Source organism: Bacillus rossius, chromosome 3 (genome assembly GCF_032445375.1).
Source record: "Bacillus rossius redtenbacheri isolate Brsri chromosome 3, Brsri_v3, whole genome shotgun sequence".
Lineage (NCBI taxonomy): Eukaryota > Metazoa > Arthropoda > Insecta > Phasmatodea > Bacillidae > Bacillus > Bacillus rossius.
Window position 1 is genome coordinate 125806828 of NC_086332.1, and position 24727 is coordinate 125831554.

The window sequence follows — 24727 nt, forward strand, 5'->3', positions numbered from 1 at the left end:
GAGTCGCACCCAAGGGGCTGATTTGTGGTGGAGTGAGCTGGGGCGTTGTGAGTGGCGGCTGCAGAATACCAGCACTCGGAAGTGGGGTGGTTTGCCATGAAGGAAACTGTGGCTGAAATTGAGCATAAGGGTTAAAATAGCCCTGAGCGATCGGATACGGGAAAAACATGTTTGGTGGGTATGGTTGCGTCATTTGGTGTGCCAAGGTTGGTAATCCCTGTGAAAATGTCACGCTAGTGACGGGGTGGGTTGTCACATGACTCGTTGTAATGTTTGTCGCCGCTGTCGTCGACTGCACAAGCGGCTCTGAATGAGTGGTAGATACGTGTATCGGTTGGTTTGGAAGCGACGTTAGTGGCTGTGAGTCAGGGGCTGCGTCTGGTAATCTGCTCGTTTCCGTCTCCTGTCTGTTTACCGTCGCCCGTACTTCTGATTGTCGCGTGTCGGGTTGCTCTACTCCCAGGGGCAAGCTAGGAGCGTCCCCTTCCGGGAAGGCGGGACAATCGATGCCTAAAGCCTGTGCCCCAGCCACATAATGCTGACTGCGTCGTGTGTCTTCCAAAACGGCTGCTCTCGCCGCCAATTTTGAATGGAAACCTGCCGTCTGTTGCAAACATCGTTCTACCTCTTTTATATAAATTCCATGGAGAAGGTCTGCCGAAAGCTGTTTCAGGTTTTGCAAACGTCGGGTAACATGTTTTAGCCTGACTATATGTCGCTCGACCTTGGGTAAATTTTCCTCCACATCTAGATAGCTTACGAAAGCCGATATATCATAAAACTTGGCGCAAGCAAGGTTGAATTCTTCAGTTACATCTAAATCCAAATTCGCTACACTAGTGGGCACACCATCATGAAGGGCGGCCCTGAGCCTCTTCCTGAGGACTTGGACATTGCCACTGGAGGGCAAATTGCGTAGCTGTAACTCATAGGTCAGCTCATCTGACAGCAATAACTCCGGCTTAAACATACTGCTCGGACGTAAATTACTGCTAATTAAAACAAAAATTTAACACACATGTACGATTCAAACGTACACCATAAATACTCCTCTCTTAACAACTATCTTAATTTTAAATACCTCCTAAGGCTTCCTATATTAATATAAACTACCAACTAACCCCAATGCGCGGGGAGTAAGTCACACTTTCAAGGTGGGGGGGTATGTGCCCAAACTTATTTGCGTAAAGAGTCGCCGTACTACTCAGACAACTGCGCGAACGTCCCCTGTCAGGTTGACCTGCACCACCTGTATATGTCCACAAGGGGATTGACCTGCCGCTCGCAAGGTCGTCTCCCACGATGGACAAGGGAGAGGGGTGTGCGGGAGGAACAGGGCCGTGTCGTCGCCCTCAGATAACGGGCGTGTCGCTGGCTCAAGCGTGGTGAGGGGAGGGGGGGGGGGACGCCAGCTGAGGCGAGAGATAAGACACGTCTCGCTGCCGGCCTGCTAGCGGACCGGACGCCGCGACTTCTTGCGCTGCGCGCAGACTAAGTCCGCACGGGACTTTAAAACTCAATCATAACTTTAAAATAGAAAAGCAATATAACTACCGGGTGTACCAGCGATCAGTTCACAATGTTATTATTACAAAATTGCTATCACAAAAATTAATTAATTTAATTTTTAAATTTTTTTTTTATATTTTATTTTAGGTATGCCTACATTATTTAGGTATGCCTATAGACCAAACCACGCTCTGCTACCAATTGTTAACGCCCCTCGTGCCTCAAAGTTGAATTATTTTAAATTAATTAAAAAGAGCCTTGGAAACTTGCTGGGTAAGAAAAATAAGAAAATTAAGTAATTGACCAGAGGTGGCACGAGGTGGAGAACAAGATAATTTGGATCTCCCTGACACAAGCAACTTGGGAGGAGTATGGATCTTTTAAGGGAAGAAGGTATATCTTAATAAATTAACACTACACAAGTAGCTTGGTCTATAGGTTCCCTGGTTTATTATTAAGGAATTTTGTGTTCGTATTATTCAAACCTGACAATAAAAATCTTAGTAAATAACAAAGTTAAAGGGGGCGCCCCAGGAGTAATTAAAACAGCACATGTTACACCTTAGCAAAAATTATTACATAATTAAAATTTAAAAATTGCACCAAATTTGAATGTCCCAACAATTACATCGCTGATTAGTTTTGTTGATTCTACATATTCTTGAGGAAAGCACTGTTCGCTGGTAGGCTATTCAATTGATTTATGTAGTTCGTAGCTAGAAAGTGGGGGGGGGGGGATGTTGATTTCACATTACCACCCGGGTCTTCAAAAAATAACGTCGGGTCGCGGAAACCTCTCTTCTAACGTGACCCGCAGTGGAGGTGCGGGACCACGAGCTGGGAGCGATTTCTCTCTCCAGCACTTCGACCCTGTCTGAAACCCAAATCAAATCCAAAACGAATTAGACTTGCTTCCAGACAGTCCTATACCGTCGGCGCAAAAGGCCAACAAACGGGAATGGGGGGGGAAAGGAAAAAAAAATTACTCACCAACCAGGGTGTAGAGTTCGGAGCTCACTAGGTGTCTCGCGCCGACATCAGGATGCCGCGGACCGAGAAATCAGGATGCGCGGACGAAACCGGAATTTTTAGAATTAAATAAGAATAAATAAAAATTTAACTACGCATGACTTTTCTAAAAACTACCTCTGCCTGGCTACTGTACAAACGGGATCACATCCCTTAAGCAAACTGACTACATTCTCGTGCACGCGAAAATCACCGTTCCCGCAAAAAGCCTCTTAGCGCAGAGGACGTAGGTGAGACGAGGTCAGTAGCCGAGGTCAGAGGGCTGAGTGCCCCGCAATCGGCCAAAACCCCTAATTAAATCGGGCGGTAAGGCCCCGGGTCAAAGGAGGGGGTAGGTTCGGTTCTAAGCCGAAAATTTCCGAAGGAGTCCGAGGCGGTCGTGGCAACAACACGACATGCGCGCTCTCTACCGGACCGAAACGAAAACAAAGAACAATCGACTTCTCCGGGCCGCGAGAGGAAAGCATAGTGCCTTATGGCACCGCGACGCTGCCTTCTAGCGGCGTAAGGGGGAACTACTTGAGGTGGTGAGCAGACTTGCCACCAGGTGTCATGAGGGTAAGCTCTGCACGCTGGCGACCAGGCCCGCGGTTACTTTTTTTGCCGCTAGATGTCAGGGATGTGTCTGTCGGACCCGGGAGAAGGTTTTTTGCATCAGGTCATCGTCCCGTCCGGTCACTGCTCTTAGCTTAATTTCTCAGAACTAAAGTGAGGAGGAGAGAGCGGAAGGGGGGGCAGAAATAGCCACTAAGGTGGGAACGCAGCTCCACTGGAGACTGCTTCGTGACGAGACATGCTTTTCTCAGCAGGCCTCTACAAGGTAGCAGCTTGCAGCCCAGGAGCTGCTCAAAGCAGTTTTGGTCATGCAGGGAATTAAAATTACAAACTCGGGGCGTGACTGCAGGCGAGAGAAATTTCAACCGGGCTGACCATGTCCACATTAGACAGCAAAATATCAGATTGGCCCCCTGGGAAGGGGCTTCGGTCCACTGGCACCAAGTTTAAATCGGTGGCGTACACCGGCCTAACAAAAAGTAAATCACCCCCATTAACCACCAGACAAATTAAAAAAATGGAAACCCCAAAAAAAATTTAAAATTATAGAATAAATTAAAAAAGTGACGAAATGCCTAATTTCCGGCACATCATTGTAAAGTTAGAGCTTTTTTACCTTTTTGTGTAAATCGCGAGATTTTTCAGAATAGTTTAACTTCCGTATTTTTCGCTATTCCACTGCTCTAACTATATATTAGTTAATACATATATACATATTTTTGCGTATAACTAGTATGTAATATATATAATATATAAGTTGCACATAAATAAATTATTTGTATACATGTATATATAATGTTTTTTCAGGTACATATATAGTTCTGCAAAAGTAATATTGTATTGGTATCGTTTCATACAATTTTTGGCACCGGGAATCGAATGGAAGAACTTCATGGCTCCTTTGTAGAGATACAGTACAGTAGAGATGCACCTCCATAGAAGAGTTTTGTGGGGTTCTACTCACGTCAAGTGAGCAGCACAAAGGTTTTGTACAAGCCCGCCAAATTAAGGATGCAGCTGATGTTACCAAACTAATTCAGTGTTTTGGGAAATACTTTCCCTTTCCAACTACCAGCGACATTATATCCATTGCGATGGGGGTGGTTGGTGACAAAACAACCATATGCTACAATGCTGTTACAGTTGGTAAACAAGCAAAAGCTTAAATGGTGAGTTGCCCATTTTCTGATATTAAACTGTCTCGAAAAATCTAGCACTCCCCCTTTCGGCTGTAAGCTCGTCAATCAAGATCAATGACGAAAAAGTGTCGGTGGATCCTTTTTGGCTATTCCAACGCATAGTCATAAGCAAGAAAACTGACCATGATTTAAAAACTTATTTGTAATATGAATTAGCTTCTTTCCCTTTGGTTTCTCCAATGAGGGCGGGATGAGGAAATCGAGGAAGTCGGTTCTCTACAAAGAGCTCAAAGTAAAAACCAAAGAAGTACATGTAACACACTTTGACATTGTTATGGACGGAGGAGTTCTCCTCCACAAAGTTATATGGCAAAGAGGTTCCACGGTATCTGTAATTTGTGATGGGTATGCCAATTTCGTGAACAGCCACTATCGTGGAAGAAGTTGTACTGTAGTGCTTGATGGGTACACGAGATCATCATCAAGTACCAAGGTCGCTGAGCAGCAAAGGCGGTACCATCTCAGAAAGTCAGCCGACATACATTTCAATCAGGAGACAGTCATAACTGTGAAGCAGGAAGTCTTCCTTTCAAATTTCCACAACAAAAGTCGACTGATTAACATGCTAAAGGTCACACTACAGGCACATGGAATCAGTACCCTTCAAGCACAGAACGATGCCGATGTCCTCATTGTAGACACAGCTGTAGAGTTATCACATACCACTGCTGTTGCTGGTATAGTTGAGGATGTCGTTCTAATAGTTCTGTTGATGGCCAAAACACCTGGTGACCAGGATATTATTTTCGTAAAGCCTGGACATGGAAACATAAATGCTTCATTGTTTTCTACGCAGAAGCTTCAGACCCAGGGGCTGCGAGACATACTTTTTCTACATGCCTTCACTGGGTGAGATACCACCTCAGCAGCCTTCCGAAAGAGTAAGCTTGGATTTATCAAAATGTATTTGAAGTCTCCAGATGTCCAGGGAGCTGCTGCAGTTTTCTCAGACCTTTCCTCAACAATGGATGATATGGAGGAAGCTGGAAAAAAGTGTATTTTGAGGTGGTATGGGGCCCAACCTAAAGAGAGGTCTTTAAACGCTTACCGTTACCAATCTTTTGTTAAATCGGTAGCCAATATCAAACCGGACATCTCATGCCTCCCACCAACTGAGGGCGCAGCGAAACAACATTCACTGAGGACATATCACCAAGTCCAGACGTGGTTGGGACATGAGCTGCCTCCTCAGGGTGCCTCCATGGGTGGGAGCTAACCACCAATAAATTTCTAATACCAGTGCAGAGTGAGCAACAGGCTGCACCCGATGAAATATTAAAAATTGATATTTTGTCGGTGCACAAAGGATTGTGCCACCACCAAATGCGGATGCAGAAAGGTATCTCTCAAGTGTTCCCCTGCCTGCCAAAGTTGCCAGGGTAACTGTTTTAATGGGGACCCCCTCTTGGACAATAAGGATGAAGAACTCGACATCGATACTCTGCCAGTCATCCTCCAAGATCTATCTCTTTCCTCAACAGATGAAGAGGAAAACGAAGCAGAACCCACCCCAGGGCTAAGGTCCCATGACGAGCCCGGACAATCCCACCCCAAAAGAGCCAGGAATTGATAACAACTATTACTGCACAATTGTACTATAAGGTAATAATATATTATTAACTGAAAAGTAACATAGTTCTACAAAAACATTAACAAGTTCATGTGTCAGTAAAATAGGTTGCAGCAGTTGCCGCCTCCCGGGCTAGCAGAGCGCTCCCTTCCCCTCCATCCTTTCCCCCTCTCCACCTTGCCCCAGCCTTCCCCTCCGCACTTCCCCTCCTTTCCCGAGGCTTCCCGTCTTCCCTTCTCCTCGTTTCTCGAACCTTCCCCTCCGCCGCTTTTCTCTATTGTTCTCGAAAGACAGCTCGCCTGTATATAAGGCCGCGAGTTTGCTTAGGCCGGCACTGTCTTCAGTCACTCTCGCTCGTAGGCAGTCCGCTGGGAGGAGGCCGCACTACTCATGCTCATGGTTGATTAGTTATGTTAGAAGCTTCGCTCTAAATCCACTATGGATCTCTGCCTTGTAATTTCCGCGGGCATTAATGGTCTGTTTGCTCAAGTTTAACTTCTTTCTTACGAGCCTTCTGCTCTTGATAGAGTGGTCTAGATGGGTCTTGTACCTAATTTTGTTGGATGCTCCATTTACCACCGACCTTAATTTACATGAGTGTTTGCTTGATTATTTGTTTTGCGCATTAGGCTTCCTCCCTGTCGTAATATTTTTGTCTTTTATCTGGGGTTCGCGATTCCCATTTAAATTTGCCATGAAAACTTATGTTGCGTGTAAACGTAATGCATAATTTAAAGCCTTAATATTTATACTTTATTGTTTGATAACGAATTTGCTCTGCGTGAGACTTTTATATGATTTTTGTCTGCCTGCTAAGGTCTTTTAAATGTACATTAATTAAGAGAATTTTCCTTATGCGCAGTACTTAAATACGTGTTACGTCAGGCGCATATTTCATTGCGCAAATTGTTCATGATGCTCTCTTTTCAAGCATCTGTTTTATACTCATGTTTGTAAAAACCACAACGATTAATGGGTGTTGCCTGAACATTTGTTATATCTATTTGTACCTTATCATTTTTGTTTAATGAATAAAATATATTTTTTTTCTACTTTCATGTTTTTTCTAATATAACAACATTTTTACAACTGCTGTTGTATCATACTGGAATGGTACACCATTGGTTCCCACTTAACCAGTTGAAGTTACATCGATCCCACTTACACCCAGCTTCAACGTCTGCGCAACTCTGCTTCGGCAGTTGTTACTTTGTTGTTTGTTCTCTGTTACCATGAGCCGCCCTGGAGTCACATGGATCTATCAGCTGCACCGGGATGAACTTGTCCGGTACTGTGAAGAAAATCAACTGCCTGCCAAGTCGGGCGACACTGTCACGACCTTGTGTGCCCGACTCGTTCGGTTTATGCGTGACAGCAGTGACGTCACACCTGTAAGGGGCGAGGTGGAAGCCTCACTGGAAGTAAGTCCTGCTCCCACTCATTCCTTTTCTCAAAAGTTGTTCTTTTCCTCTTTGAAGTGTATGCCCGCTCTTGACAGCAGTGAGTCTAAGCGTGTTCTTGAATTTTTTAATGAGGCTGAGCGCCTCATTAAGCTGAACCTGGTTCCTTCTGAGGCGTTTATGAAGGCGCTCTTAACTAAGTGTTCTGGTATATTTGTGAATAGGCTAACTGAGGCTATTGTGCAAAAGTCGGATTTTCACACATTTAAGTTATCTGTGCTGAGGGGAGTTTGCCCCCCCCGGGTGTTGGACGCCTGCAAGAGAGACTTAGTCTTTCGCTTTCAGCGCCCCGATGAGTCGGTGACTCAGTACATTGATTCGGTACTTTCGTACGCGGATGTGTTGGAACTTGATACCCCCGAGGCGGAATTAGTTCAGCTTGTCTTAGGTAACTTTGCCCCTCGTGTTCTCAGTCTTGCTAGCATGTTAACTCCTCCTTCCACCCTTGATTCTTTACGAGCCTGGGGTAGTGAAATAGAGGCCCGTTTGTTAGCCGTCTCTAAATACGAGACGGAATTTCCATCACGTCGTGACACTGATAGTAAGTGGCAACCTCGCGACTGTAAGTGCGAGGTTCGCTCGTTACCCACATTTCGCTTAGAGGCAAATGATAAGGCATGTCATTCTTATCGCCCCTCAAATCCTAGTCGGGGTGCATTCCGGCAACACATTCAGTCACACAACACTGAACGCATTAGCGCGCCGGCAGCGGGCGCATTCTCTTCGCCTCGTGTAAGTGCTCCCGCCCACCTTGCTGCCGCCTCCGCTCTTAAAGCCACAGGTCATGTACAGTGCGATCAAAGAAATGTACGCACTCGCTGTGCAAACTGTTGCATATTTGGACATATTTCTAAAGACTGCGGTCAGCCATTCATACCGCACAATGACCGGAAATGTTTTTCCTGTAAGGGAACAGGGCATTACCGGGCTAAGTGTCCGGGAAACTCCGTCTGACGGGACGTAAGAGAGGTCGTTTCTGTCGGTTTGTTAAAAAATCCTCTGTGCCAGTCTATTTGCATTTTCTTCCAATTCATATTCAGGAGCATTCTTTTCCGGCTCTAGTTGACACTGGCGCCACCCATTCGGTTATTAGCGAAGATTTTTTGCAGAATTTAATTAAAATGTTTCCTAGTATTGCTTCACATGTGTATTGCAATGATCCAGTTAATATTTGTGTTGCAAATGGTGAATGCATTCGATCTAACAAGTCAGTCACTTTACATTTAAAGATTAAACCTTTTTCCTGGAACTGGAAATTCGCTGTCATTTCTGATTTACACCCTGAATTTATTTTGGGTTTAGATTTTTTGGGCAAGACTAAAGCAGTTTTAAATTTTGGTCTCCATGAGCTTTCTTTTGGATTCGCACCTACTGTCAAAATCCCTTTAACTTTCGACTCTTCTAAGCCTGTCATTTTTGAATGTCGTGATAGTAACGACTCTCTACAGAAGCAAGCCGTTGCCAACCTTGTGCATAGATTTTCCGATGTCATTTCTCCTAAAATCGGACGCTGCGACATCTTGCCCTACAAGTTTTACTTGAAGGATGAAACTCCGGTTCGCAGTAAATATCACAAGGTTTCCCCTCCTAAACTTCAGGCCATGCATGATATCGTAGATAAGCTCTTGTCTGCTGGTGTTATTTCTCCTTCCACTTCTGATTTTAGCACTGCCACCTTCCTAGTGCGTAAGAAGGATGGGGTTAATTGGCGAATGGTTCACAACTACATTCCCTTGAATCGTAAAATAGCCATGGAGGATGTTTATCCCCTCCCTACTGTAGAAAGTGCCTTGCAGCACTTAGGCAAGGCCAAGGTGTTTTCAATTATTGATTTAAATCAAAGCTTCCATCAATGCCTCCTGGATCCTTCTTGTCGCAAATATACCGCCTTTTCCACCCCGTTTGGCCATTTTGAATTTAATCGCATACCCATGGGGGTTAATTTTGGCAGTCAGGCCATGAGTCGTGTTTTGGACCATGTACTAAAGGACCTTAAGTATAAATTTGTGTTTAATTATGTCGATGATATTATTGTGTATAGCGATACTCTTGACGATCACATTGCCCACTTAACAGAAGTTCTTACTCGTTTACGAGCTGCTCATCTGACTGTTAACCCTAATAAGGTCATTTTGGCAAAGACGTCTGTAAAATTCCTTGGCTATGTCATTTCTCAGGGAACCCTCCTCATGGATCCAGATAAAATTGCACCCATTGTACAGTTTCCTAAGCCTATCAACATTAAGGGAGTTCAGCGTTTTTTAGGCATGCTGGGTTACTTTTCCAGATTTATTCATAATTTTGCTTCTCTAAGTGCTCCTTTAAATCACCTTCGAAAAAAGAATATAGTTTTGAGTGGGGTTCTGAACAAGAAAAATCTTTCCAGGCCTTGAAGACTTGTATGGCTTCTCCTCCAGTTCTTATTTTACCCGATTTCAGTAGACGCTTCGCAGTTCAGGTTGACGCCTCTTCTATCGCCCTTGGAGCAGTTTTAGGTCATTTGGAAGAGGGTAAGATCAGACCCATCGCCTTTGCAAGCCGTTCTCTTTCGGAATCTGAGCAGCGCCTGGGTGTGTACGAGAAGGAGGCCCTTGGGTGCCTCTTTGCTCTTGAAAAATTCGAAAATTATTTGGATGCTAACGAGTTTGACCTATTTACCGACAACCAAGCACTTAGTTGGCTATTTAACCACCCACACCAGCTGGGTAAGTTGGGTCGCTGGATCCTTCGGTTGTCGCGGTTCCGATTTTCCATTCATCACATACCAGGTAGAGAAAACATTATTGCTGATTCTCTTTCCCGTATGTTTTGTACTGATGAGTTTGAGCCTGTTGATGAGGACTATTCTGAGAGAACTGAATTCCTCTCTGTTTGTAAAATTTTTCCAGAGTCATACTTAAATATTAGAGAATGTCAGAGCAATGACCCTTTTTGCCAGGAGATTCGTAGAGATCTTTATCACAAAAGGCCTGTGCCTTATATTGAAGAACAGGGTTTACTTTACTTTACTGGAACTTCAGGTAGAGCTCGCAAGGCAGTCGTTCCAGCCGCCTTAAGGGCCATGGTATTGGCTTATTTTCATTCTTCACTTCTCGGTGGCCATTTGGGTATTGAGAAAACCCAGCGCAGGATTTCCGCGCATTTATTCTGGCCCGAGTTACTGAGCGATGTTCGTAGCTATGTTCGCTCTTGTGTAGACTGTCAAGTATCAAAGCCCCCTCACAACTCCAAGGTAGGGCTCTATGCCGCCGATCCTCCTGTTGCTCCTTGGCACGCTTTACATATCGACATATTTGGGCCTCTTACCCGGTCCAAAAAGGGAAATATCTGTTTACTAGTGGTTCTGGACATTTTTTCGAAATTTGTCATTCTCCTTCCTCTCAAAAACATGAAGGCTGCTACGATCGTTAGAGTTCTTAGAGAACAGGTGTTTAAATTATTTGGTCCCCCTTGTATCATGGTTTCTGACAATGCTCCTTATTTCAGATCTTCTGTTTACAGTGATTTTCTTTTTAAATGGGCTGTGAAACCCATCTATAGCTCTGCTTACTTTCCTCAGGGTAACATGGTCGAACGAGTAAATAAGGTTTTGAAGAGCATCCTTATATCCTTCTATCGTTCTGACCAAACTCTTTGGGATTCCGATTTGGATTATATTAACGTGGGTTTGAACTCTGCTACTCATTCCTCCTCTGGATTTCCTCCCTCTCTTCCCTTCCTTGGGCGTGAGCTCACTCATCCCTTACTTAACCAGTGGGGCCTTCCCCCTCTCGACTCCGCCCTCGATGCCTCGGGCCTTGACAGTGTGCTCGACTCGGTAGCTTGCAATTTACGTAAGGCCCGTCAGGCTGTCGCTGAATCTTATAACAAATCCAGATCCCCTCATGGTTACAAAGTCGGAGACCTTGTTCTCTGTCGCAGCTTCACCCTCCCTTCTTTGGCCAGTAAATTAAATGTGAAACTCTTGCCTCCCTATGAAGGACCTTATAGTGTGCATAGAATTTTGGCCGCTAATACCTTGTTACTTAAGTCATGTAAGTTTAAACATAAGTTTAAGAAGGCTCATGTGAGTCAAGTCAAGGCCTTTGTGAGTTAAAGTATTTTGCTATTGTTACTTGAGAGTGTTTATTAGGCTTGCGTTTAGATAACTGTTTTATTATTAAGTTTTAGTGTTGTTTGTTCGTTGTGTTTGCTGTTGCGGCTCTCCCTTTTTTTTCTCTCCTTTTTAGTTTGGCGCGCCATCCTCTTCTCCCCTACCCTCGCTCTGCTGGCCCCGCATCTCTACGATCTTCTCCAGCCTGCTTCTTCGCCTCGAGGAGAGACGTCTTTTCGGGGCGTCGTCGTCATCTTCGCCTCCCCCCACCGGGACGTGTCCCCCTGAGAGCAATCTTCGCTTCGACTTCTTGCCTGATGGCATGGCTCCTTCGCGGCGCCCGGATGCAGGCCCCCTGTTGAGGTGCCCTGTTGAGCGCCGGCAGTCTCCAGTTTGAACGCCTTCGCGCTCCTGTGAGCGCTCGGATGCTCCAGAGCCCATCAGAGGTGATCCCTCGTCTACGATGATTGCCGCTCTGGATTGCCTGCCTCGGCACTTCGGTCTACGGCGGGTTCCGCTGGAGTCCCACCTAGGCCTGGGTGGTTGAGACTCGCGGATTCCCTGCACCAAGCGACACTGATGGCGTCCTCTGCCCCGCTTCTGGACTCGTCAACGTTTCGGCTCGAGCTGCGAGCCGCTAAAGATTTCTTCATGCTGGCGTTCCAGCATCCATGTTTTTGCAGCTTGCATGGCTTCGCATTGTTCTTCGACTTCGTGATCTTATGCTCTCAGGGTAGGGCCACTTAAGGGGGGGGGGGGGGGGTTGCAACAGTTGCCGCCTCCCGGGCTAGCAGAGCGCTCCCTTCCCCTCCATCCTTTCCCCCTCTCCACCTTGCCCCAGCCTTCCCCTCCGCACTTCCCCTCCTTTCCCGAGGCTTCCCGTCTTCCCTTCTCCTCGTTTCTCGAACCTTCCCCTCCACCGCTTTTCTCTATTGTTCTCGAAAGACAGCTCGCCTGTATATAAGGCCGCGAGTTTGCTTAGGCCGGCACTGTCTTCAGTCACTCTCGCTCGTAGGCAGTCCGCTGGGAGGAGGCCGCACTACTCATGCTCATGGTTGATTAGTTATGTTAGAAGCTTCGCTCTAAATCCACTATGGATCTCTGCCTTGTAATTTCCGCGGGCATTAATGGTCTGTTTGCTCAAGTTTAACTTCTTTCTTACGAGCCTTCTGCTCTTGATAGAGTGGTCTAGATGGGTCTTGTACCTAATTTTGTTGGATGCTCCATTTACCACCGACCTTAATTTACATGAGTATTTGCTTGATTATTTGTTCTGCGCATTGGGCTTCCTCCCTGTCGTAATATTTTTGTCTTTTAGCTGGGGTTCGCGATTCCCATTTAAATTTGCCATGAAAACTTATGTTGCGTGTAAACGTAATGCATAATTTAAAGCCTTAATATTTATACTTTATTGTTTGATAACGAATTTGCTCTGCGTGAGACTTTTATATGATTTTTGTCTGCCTGCTAAGGTCTTTTAAATGTACATTAATTAAGAGAATTTTCCTTATGCGCAGTACTTAAATACGTGTTACGTCAGGCGCATATTTCATTGCGCAAATTGTTCATGATGCTCTCTTTTCAAGCATCTGTTTTATACTCATGTTTGTAAAAACCACAACGATTAATGGGTGTTGCCTGCACATTTGTTATATCTATTTGTACCTTATCATTTTTGTTTAATGAATAAAATATATTTTTTTTCTACTTTCATGTTTTTTCTAATATAACAACATTTTTACAACTGCTGTTGTATCATACTGGAATGGTACACCATTGGTTCCCACTTAACCAGTTGAAGTTACATCGATCCCACTTACACCCAGCTTCAAGTTAAGTACAAATGTTGTTGCCTCTATACTTACCCTAACACAATTCCTTTGTGGAATAAATGTACAGTTAATAGGTACACATATTTTACATTATTAATTGGAAATTATGTATTTTATAAATTTAATTGTATACAAGTGTTATTGCTTGTGTAGAGGGTTATTATTTCTCCTAATTAATAACAATTCAGTGATCCTTGATTAAGTGCCAATTATGAGTATTATTAGGAAGTTTTCATCATATATAGTAAATGCATTTCTTAAGGGGTAAGAGATGGAGCTGTCCAAGTTGTTCCATTACATTCAGGGTTTCGAAAATAGTTTTATACGCCGCCAAATTAATTATGCTGTTAAAGAACTAGGTACGTAAGTTAAGGTAAATATATTATATATGTTCATATTATTTCTTTATATGCCACTTAGCCTATATGTAGTTGATACTTGATACTGTTTATACACATTAATACGTATGTATTGTCTTATATTTAGAGTTATTTCAGTGGAATAACAAAAAAAGACGGAATTTAAACTATGCTGAAAAATCTCGCGATTTACACAAAAAGGTAAAATTGCTCTAACTTTACAATGATAAAAGATAAAATAAAAATATTTGGTTTTTCTTAAAGAATATTTAATTCTCTACAACTTTCCTTCTGCATGACCTTTACGTACGACGAACGGATAAAAGGTTATCTAGTCAAATAGGGCAAAAAACGTAATAAAAAACATTTCTCCCCTAAAATTAGCGAATTTGAAAGCAAATATTTCATAAACTATGCGAGATAGCGAAAAATTAAAACGAATAAATTTTGTGGAAACTGTTATCAGCTTTATTTTAGTATAGATTGTTCTTTTCACAAGATCGTATAGTTTCCGAGATATAAGAGAAAATCCGCTCCCCCCTTAGAAGTGGGGACTTTTATTATGTTTACCTCCTTACTAGTCCAAACAAAGTCCCAAAGTCCAAAATTGTGATCCTTCCATTTTCCTCTACAACTTCCCATTGACTGGACTATGAGGATGGCTAGCGGCTAGCTGGTGGCGGCGGGGGCGGGGTGGGGGCGGCCAGGAGGGCGCCGCCTCCAGACTGGTCGGGCGGCAGTCGGCCCCCAGAGGCCCGCCGACATGGACTCCCGGCTGAGCGGCCCGCGCGTCTCCTGTGCCCGGCAGTAGCGGCCCGCGCTGCGCCGCCGGACCTGCGTCATGGTAAGAGACCACGCGCTCCTCCACCCTTTACCTGAGACAACCAACCAGCTCATTGTGTTCAAGTTATCAACGTTTCAGTTTGTAAAATGTAATCCGGGACAGTGTTAGTTTTTGTTATGGTGAGGCCTTTTAAATGTGCTCTGGTAGTTTATTCCACAAATGAATACTTAATGATGCAGTTGCAATCAGTAAGATGATATCGACTGCAATTTGTACGTATATTCGGGCCACCAGCCTGGCGAACAGTCCAGTGTCTGATCTCGAATCTCTCAGCTGCAAGTATTACGGAAATCAAATACGCTTTTTTTGATCCTGGCCAGATTTCCTTGAAATTGCGGTACATATTGTAACGTTTTTCTAAATTTTACGTTTGTGCGTAACAGTGCAGTTGTGAGCACGCGTGGACATGAGAAAACAGCTGATGTTCTTCGTGTGTCTAAAAGCATATCCCCATATCTAGCACGGTACGGTGTCATACCTAGCGGTTAACTCGCTAGTTTCACTACCACATAACAATAAAGTAAATATTTGAGAATGTGATCTTCGACTGAGCAGCATCGCAGCTCAATACTAACACAACATAGTGTGAGATGCATGCCGCGTGGAAGACTTCGTACCTGCAAGTCACAACTTGCTGCGAAGTGAAAACGTGTTTTACTTACTTTTTTTTTAACTTTATTTTCAAAATTTGTATTGTTATCTTGAACTATTCTCTTGTTTTTAAATTGTATGTAATACAATAAAATATATTTTTTCTTATATGTTATTAGATAAGGAGACATTGACTCAATGAAATAAAATATATAGTACAATATTTTTATAGGTGTTATATTAAGGAAAAAAATTTAGACACTTTTTAAAGTTCAATGTTATACATATATAAAAATTTTTATTGGTACTATAGATGCCAGTCCGTTATAAAATATGAATAAAGTTTCAAAATTGTATATATTTAAATTAAAAAGGCTACATTTATTTTATACCAACTGAAAGAATTCCTATATAATTAATACTTTTACATAATTAAAGCAACCTCATGTTATATCTAGTTAGTTATAAAAATATTGACATGATGAAATAAACAAAATAGTTTTTTGAACTAAGTTTCTTACTTACTACTCCGGAGATTAAATAGTTCCTGTTAAAATTAAACATACTTACCTTTCAACCCAGATTAATTTAATATGAAAAATTAAAGAAAAAAATCCATTTCAGCTCAACTAACAGGCGTAGGTAGATTTAAAAGAACCTATTTCTTCTGAATTTTTTTGGAAACTTCTATAAACTCCAGGAACATTTTAAGAACTTAATGTACATCACATCCTTTATGTTCGCCAATTTTCAAAATATATCGATTTAACATTTTCTTATATTTCATGAGCGAAAATATTTAGAAGGTTTTGAACCCTATTCATCCAGCTTTGAATGTGTTAACAAATTTAATGTTATGCCAACTAAGGAAGTTATTTAAATATTTTTGACCTTCAAACACTATTTTTCATCCTTTGCACAAATATGTGGTCGTATAATAAGATTTTGGGCAAACGTTTAGGTAAATATTAAGATGGTTAAAAATAAATCCGAACAAATTTGTTCCTTAGGATGTTTTAATTTATTTTAATTTTAACCCTTTTTTTTACGGTAACAGTTTCATCAAACATAGTTTTAGCCAAAGGTTTTAGATCAAGTTTAGGAGTTTTACAATATATTATAAAGAATTTTAGAGTATATCTATTTAAAAGAAAGAATAATGAATTTTTGGTATTTCTACCATTGTTATTTCCACCTCTTGCGATAATGGTTTGTTGTATAATATTTACTATAAACAAATGTTTTCAAAATTATTTAAAAAGTTAAACAAATTAAACACTAATTCGATAACTTCAAGGTAGGAAAGTTTCATTTTTTTCCCCTTTATTTCACCCCCAGGTTTTTTTCAACTCCTTGCAGTAATGGTTGAATTTGTCAAAAATTATGTCAGACGAATTTTGTATACGATAATTTAGGTTTTACAACAAAACAGAACGGATTTAATAGTGTTCATGGCACTGAATTTATGGATTTATTTAAATTCTACAACTTAATTTTTTCTACCCCCTTAAACAATGGTTCGTCTTATCAAAAATTGTTTTAGACAAAAGTTTTATATAAAAATTATAAGATTAACAAATAATTCATACGAATTCAATATTGTGCTCACAAAGAGATTAAATTTTTTTTGTCCTCCAAACCTTGTTTTTTCACCCCTTGCAGTTATGGTTAGTCGTATCAAAAATGTATTTAAACCAAAGATTTTGATATTTCTCCTACGAGTTATAATGCGTTAAAACGGATGTGATATTTTACATACTATACGAGTTACACCAATTATGATGCTTCTCAAAAAACCTTCCCCATTTCTACCCTTTTTTTCGGATATTGCCCAATAACGAATACAGACGAGATTTATCACTACTAGATTTTATTTATTATTTTGGAAATGGTTTGAAAAACATTTGGGCAGTTATGGTGCCAAAAAAATTGTGATATATGTAATATAAATAATATATATATACACACACAGTGTATAACCTGTATAAGCAAGTTCAAGGGGCCACGATTTTTGTTTCGCTTATGGAGGTTTCTCACTAACCCGAGTTTCTAGCTTTGCATGATAAAAACTACCTCTGCATACTTTTATGAATAAAATTGAATCATTTTTATTGAATAATCACTATTTTTATGGATACAAAGGAGTGAATTAAATGTGTAATTTAATTAATAAATTTATTTTTATTTGCATTCATTAATTCAAATATATTTATTACTTTTGAAATGTTGCGTGCGCCATATTTATTTTTACAAGTAAAAAAATTAATCGCAGCAGCCGTGATTTGGAACCGACAACCTTAAGTTCAAGAAATAGATATGCTTACCACACGCCCACGAGGCCATACTAAAGGAATCTAGTTTCAGATGTTATATGTATATGTTGATAAAAATTTTGTTAACGGTAGGGGAATAATATTAACACTATTTTATAACAAATACGCATCCCAAATACACCAAACTTATTTATAATGTGTTACAATATTTTTTAAAACATTGTGCAAAAGATCCCGGGTGTAATTTGAATTATTATGTGTAACTGTAAAACACCATTGTTGGTTCAAAACGTATTTGAATTTTCAACATTACTTTTAAATATTCGTACCGATTGTGCTGAAAATCGGTGGACGATCGTTAAATTACATAATATTAATAATTCAAACGACGAAAATATGATTAAAAAGTCAAATCGATGGTTGTTCCAATCGAGTGGAAGAGAGATGCCACGCACGCGTACAATGAGCATGAAGAGAGATGCCACGCATGCGTGCAATGAGCAAACAGGATACATCCGTAGTGGGACATCCGTAGTGGGACAATTTTTCGTGCGTGCAGCCGGCGTTCATCAATTTATTAGACGTTGTCACGTCAAAAAACTTGTGGACCGTCTCCAGTGCATTTAAAGCGTCTTGCTTCTTTGGAATGTACTCTACTTCTGTATTCAAAATCTGTGATCGGTCTGCTTCATCTTCACTGTCATTTCCGTCAAAACACGTGCTCACACAATTCTCAAAGATATCGTCATCAGTGTATTCTCCGGCGGTAGCCAAGTCGTCATCAATCTGTATTAATTATTCAAAGGTTGGCGTTAACATATTACCAGTAGTTTCGTAAGTCTCAAGCTTGGCCCATTCCTCGTTGCTAGGTCCAACTACAACCTCATTTTCCTCTGGCAGAAAGTCTTGTTTATTTGTACTGATCGAAAACCCATCTTTCTTGAAGCAGTTTTTGATACCTAGTAACGTCACTTACTGTGTATCATGCTCTGTTTGCAAATTTGATGGCTAGAATTACGTTAATCTCAGGGCTATTGTTTTCTTCCAGGCACATAAGAATATGTTTAACGACTTCTCTGCGATAAAAGCGTTCGAATGTGTGTATGATAACTCGATCTAAAGGTTGACGTTTACTGGTGGTATTGGCAGACAAGAACATGAATTTTACGTTTTCAAGTGCTGGTAAGCCCGTATGAGCAGCATAGTTGTCAATGAAAAGCACGATTTTTTTTTTTCGTTTTATCTTCATTTCCTTATTAATTTTTTTCAGCCAATCTTTAAAGAATATATTTATCCTCCAAGCTTTTGTTTTACTGGCATAATCAACAGGTAGATTCTTGACACTTTTAAAACATTTATGTCACTTTGATTCACCAATGATGAAAAGGGTAAGTTTGTCCATACCAGTAATGTTTACACATGAAATAAAAAATAAATAAATAAGAGTTTAAAAATAACTAAAAAACACGCTTTTAAAGAAAATCCAACTAAAAATAGAAAATTAATTTTAATAAATTTAATTTAAAAATAGTGTTCAATAAAAAAATGTATTTTATTTAAAAAACCGTGGGGTGCATGGTGTCAATAGTTATAATTGTTTTTCTGACAGATATAAGTAGAAGGATTATCATTTTGATAATATATTAAAAAACACCCCACGCTTTTTTTTAAATAAAATACATTTTTTTTATTTTACACAATTTTAAAATTAAATTTATTAAAATTTATTTTCTATTTTTTAGTTGGATTTTCTATAAAAGCGTGTTTTTTTTAGTTTTTTAAACTCTTATTTATTTTTTACTTTTTAGTTTTGTTTATTTATAAAAGCGGGTTTTTTTAATTTTTTTAAACTGTTTTTTGTTCTAATCTACTATTAATTCCGTGATAACTATAAGTAACTGTAATTATTTTACAAATTATTAATGTGTTCAGCTGTATTGATAGTCAAAACTCGATTTTAGAAGCCATTGAAAAATTTTAACGTTATCTATATATACAGTGAGATTTAATTTTATAAGGTTATTGACGAACAAGTGATATCGACGAGTTTTACATATTGTACGAAATTAATGATGTGAAGCAGGAAAGGATGGGAGTTACGGATTAATTATTACGTGAAGCGTTCCACATTTACGTAACAGGAATTTTGGGAAGGATAAGGATTGAGAAAGGATGAAGAAAGGACCTGCTAAATGAGAGTGTATACAATATGTGAGAAAAATTCGGATAGACCGGACTGGGATTCGAACCCAGAGCCGTCCGATGACATGTCGGCTGCTCTACCATCGGGCGCTCGATGTACGATAAATATGATACATAGCGCCCCACGCCTTTTTCATAATAATACTAGTATTTTTCATTCATTATTGTTTTAAGCTTATTTTAAAAATTATTTGCTCAATTTCTTCCAGGTAAAAATCCTTAAACTGTAAGTTTTGCTCTCTATCCAAATATGTTTTTGATACCTATGTCATCTGTCACACTTATCCATATTTTCCGTGTTTGATGTCTTTTATTTAATGAGTTACTGACTTCGGTATAGTTTGGGGTATTTGTAACTGCTTGGTGTAGATTTGCAGGTTGGTGTTCGAGTGGAATTTCAAAAATCTACCCATCAGGTGTAGCTATTGAGGTTATGCATATGGTGTTTGATTTCCCATCTGCTGTTGGTTTCACAGCAAAATCAAACCTCAATTTTTCCATGTTTCGTGAAATATTTGCAGAAAATGTTGTTTTAAAATAATATTTCACTCTTGGTTAATTGGTAAAATGAAACGAAGACGTAATTGTGTTTCTCTATTTAACGAAAGAAACAACATTTAAAGCCCTTATTTCAGTTATTTTCTTCATATTTTTCAAATATTAGATAATATTCTCTTCAAGAAAGTATATTGTTCACAATAATCATAACCCATTCTCACTTTTCATTTAATTAAATGTCACAATATTTAGTGGGCTTTGTTTATATCGCGCCAAAGACAAACTGAAAGAAAAAAGTTCGCACATGAGCGAAATTTTTTTCTTTTCAAATACGTCTTTGCTTCATTTTACTAATTATATAAATTGACTATAATCTTATTTTGCAAATTGATTAATGGAATAATCTTATCATATTAGTGTATTGTCATCGGTGCTCGATAAATCTACAAAGTTTGAATGAAATCTGGCCGTTTAAAGTGGGTCAAAATCGCACCAAAGGAGTCGGTTACAAACATACAAACAAACAAACATACAGGTGAAGCTAATATAAAGCGTGTAAATAAGACGTTCCTTGCTTTGTTTTTCTCCATGACATTTTTCGCCTTTAAATGTGAATGTTCTATCCGGAATACACTTGATGAATAAAGCAGTTTCATCCGCGTTGTAAATATCTTCTGGATCATACCCTTCTAAAGACTTGGCAGATCTTCAGTCCATTGGTTATACACACCTTGGTCCACAGATTTAATTTCCCTGGCTGAGTTTTTGAAAGCTACATCATGACGCTTTTAAAACCCTCTAACCAGCCATTACTAGCTGAAAAGTTCTTAAATCCCAATTTTGTAGCAAATTCTTTAGATTTTTGTTTCAACAAGGGTCCATCTATGGGAATTTTCTCATCGAGGGTTTGTTTTATTCATTCTAAAAGGCACTTTTCAATGTCGGGAAACTCGGAAAGTCGACTCCTCCTAATACTGCCGTGTCCCTCAGAGCACTGAAACTTTATAGAATATTTTGATTTTATAATTTTATAAAAGGTATTTTCTGGTAAACCAAAATCAATCTGTATTTAATTTCGCGATTTTCCGCACTGAAACGCATTTAGAATTTTAGTTTATCGCTTAAAGACAACACTTTGATTTTTCGTTTTAACATTATGAGTACGGGCTGAACATTTGTTCGCAATTGATAGTTGTCAACTGTAGTAAGTTCGATAAATAAGTCGATATATTTGGCCATTCGAATAGAATACAATATAAAACCAATGTTTTTTCCACGAAATTTTAAGAAAACAACAATGTTAGTTGAACGAAATTTAAAAATAAGTCATAAATAGCAGATGTTGAATACGGTCGACTGTCGCTTATAGAGGTACTGGTAAGTAGCAGTCTAAGTTATAGAAGTCCATGAGTGAAAAGCAACTTTCTCTTATAGAGGTTTCTGTTTTTCTGTTTCCCACCTATAGAGGTTTTAGAGGGTTAAAATAACTTATACAGTTTTCTCGCTCACCCAGTTCTCACTCACTCAGGTTTGACTGTGTGTGTGTGTGTGTGTGTGTGTATATATATATATATATATGTATTTATAAACTCTTTAGTTGACGATGTTTTTGGGGTATATGTAACATGAAACAAAAAACTATATAAACGTTTTACGGAATTCGCACCATGGTAACGGCTACAATAATTACTATTTCTTTGACAGTGCTTAATCAGGTGCATGTATTTACATTTTTTTTTTTACTTTCTTACATTCAGCTGTAAAAGATTTGGTCATATAATGTTTCTTAATCAAAACTATCAAACCTCTTTCACCCCCTTAGGGTTTAAATTTGGTATTGCAGAAAAAAGTAATTTGTAGTTTTATATCATTATGTTTAATACCAAATAACTCAAATATTTTATTAAATTATCATTAATATGATAGCAAAAACTTATTTAACTTGTTTAACAACTTAGGGGTAATATTTGAAAACGTTCGTGCGAAAATGTTGGCAATTTTTTTATTCGTGCATGAAAATCTTAAATTTACATGAAAAATCTCGGAGAATTTATTATTTTTTATAAAAATTTATTTTTAGTAGTATTTCACCATTTAAGAGGCGAAATTTGAGGACTATCGTAAAAGGATTGTTTGTTTATGTGAGTTTATTATTTATACCCAAAAATCTTGCATTATCCTTGATTAGCCTAGTAAAAATATATTTGACTATAAAATATTTTAATCATTATCAGCCCTTAAAAGTAAAAAAAAAAAGTTTAAATCCTAAGATTAAGTGTTTTGTAGGTTTACTGTTTTCACCCAATTTTTTAAAATTGATTGACTGGTCTGTGAGAAATATTTTTTGTTCTAATACCATATTAATATCTTTTACACATTCTTAGGGCTATAATTTCGTAGTTTAGTAAAGCCTAAAGTTCATTCCAACCGGGTTCTAGTTTGAGACCCAAATAAGGCATAAATGTAGGTTTGTATTCGTCTGAACAGTCGAAAAAATGCCTCATATTTAAATAAGTTGTTTATCAACATGTAAATAATAAGTAATGTAAGAGGGGACGACTGACTCGTTGGTTCTCAGAAACAACCTAAAGTTTCAACAAAAACAACGGTGGAGGGCTAAAGAACTTAAACTGGCAATCAATAGCTCGAAGTTTCGAATATTCGCCATATATTCCAATTTAGCAGAAACGTTTATGTAATAACCAAGACGTGAAAAATTTAAAAACAACATATTTAAAGTACGTATCATGGATTAAATTAAGAAAATTAATAATTTTTCGAAAGAAATATTGTATAGAAACATAGATTGTGTAAATGTTCTAAATATTTTAGTACTCTTAACTGACATTCGTAAAAAATTTACACATGAAATGGTGTTTAAATTACAATGTAAGGCAAAATACCTTTGCACTTTTACTTCTACACAGTTTTAAAATAAACACGAACATCGTAGGTGTAAAAATATACTAAACTACAACTACATAGGCTACATCTTTGCAATACATCCAATAAAATGTTATGCGTCCATACACTTATAAATACGTGAAAACCACAATATTGAAAATACACCCAAAAATTAAGAGTTCGTAGCTTTTACCGTGTGTTCACAATCTATACTATATATAAATGTTTACTTACTTTTTAACTTTTTGTGTTGTGCTTAGTGTTCTGTGTGCACAGGGCCTAAGCTATGACATTTAAAGGAAGGTTTTAAAGAAAATGTACAAAGAGGGTTGATTTTGACAGTTTAGTGTAAAGCTGGAGTCGCAATGGCACGACTAACACGACACAACAAACCCGATATACGTCGTAAAGCTCCAGCACGACAGATTTAATACACAATACGACGTCCATATTAACCCGACTATTTCTGATTTGGCTGCCGACAAATCGCCCCAAGCCAAATACTTCCATAAATTTCAGTATAGAATGTGCGTAAAACAGAGAAGAAGAGAAAAACAAAATGTTATCTCAAAACTTGCTTTATTTTCTTATTAGTAGTATAGTTTGGATCCTCCGGGCGCAGGCGCCAGGCGGTGGTTTGTGAAGGCTTCTGCTGCCTTGAAACCTACATCTCCGATGATGTCACGGTGGCCATCTTGGATGGCCTTGACCTTGACCTTTCACCTTCAAAATTGTGCAAAATTAACAAAAATTAGCCAAAATTTAACCAAAAATCCTCGAAATTCGCAAAAATTTCAAGTTTTTTTAAAAAAATAAATTCCATCGATAAATCTCAAAAAATTTGAAAAATTTAAAATATATCTTTTCGAGGAACACTTTCTCATTTTATTCCTAAAAAATTCAAAAATAAGATTTCGAAATACCTCAAAATACTTTTGCCTTAGAAAGAACACACATTCCTGAAAGAGGTTTAAAAGTCCTAAGAGCTACCCGCTCTAAGCTGCATACGTCATCTAGGAATATGACGTCAACGTTACAATTTCTATTACGACCGCCAATTTGAAAATCTATATTTACTATCCAAATTTAATGCAAAATTTTAAAATTAATAAAAAATTCAATTAATAAAATTTTAATAAAAATATGTAAATAAACATACATTCACGACATGGAACCCGGAGTTCCCGGTTCGAACCCGGTAAGAGCAAAAAAAAATTAAAACGGCGACTGATCCCTCCGTCGTAGTGGCTGTTGTCAGACTGATCCCCACCACTTTTTTCATAGCATATATAAACAGTTAGTATGACATCACGTCCGCCATCTTGTAAACCCAAAATTTTTATGCTAGAAATTCGGGAAAAATTTTAAAAATTATAAAAAATATTTATTAATTAAATTTTAATAATAATATTAAAAACCCTATTTCATTTTTTGTTATGGCTGCCATATCAGAAAACCATAATTCTTATGCTAGACTATTGGAAAAAAATTTAAAATTATAATAAAAATTAATAATCACATTTAAATAAACTACTATTTAAAAACACACTTACGCCTTGAAGTCCTCGGTTCGAACCCAGTAAGAGCAAAAAAAATTTTGATATATCCTTCTTTCATGGAAGCCACCTACCGACTGACCCACCAATACCAAGGTATATATATCTTCAGCTGGTATGATGTCATGTCCGCCATCTTGTTTTCGTCTGCTGGAGGCTACCATCTTGTTTTCGGCTCCTAGAGAGCGCTGACGCCATATTAGTGTAATTTTTACCTGCTAGAAGCAGTAATAATTTATTATTACCTTGGCAC

The 24727-nt window shown here is 39.0% G+C and overlaps 1 protein-coding gene across 1 annotated transcript in view; it reads left to right on the forward strand.

Moving 5' to 3' along the window:
• The first annotated feature begins 14350 nt into the window (after nucleotides 1–14350).
• Nucleotides 14351–24727, forward strand: part of LOC134531231 (protein glass) — a 663482-nt gene continuing 653105 nt past the window's right edge. Inside the window, exon 1 of the mRNA XM_063366906.1 lies at nucleotides 14351–14450. The gene's annotated coding sequence lies outside the window, so the exon portion shown is untranslated. The remainder of the gene's footprint in view (nucleotides 14451–24727) is intronic.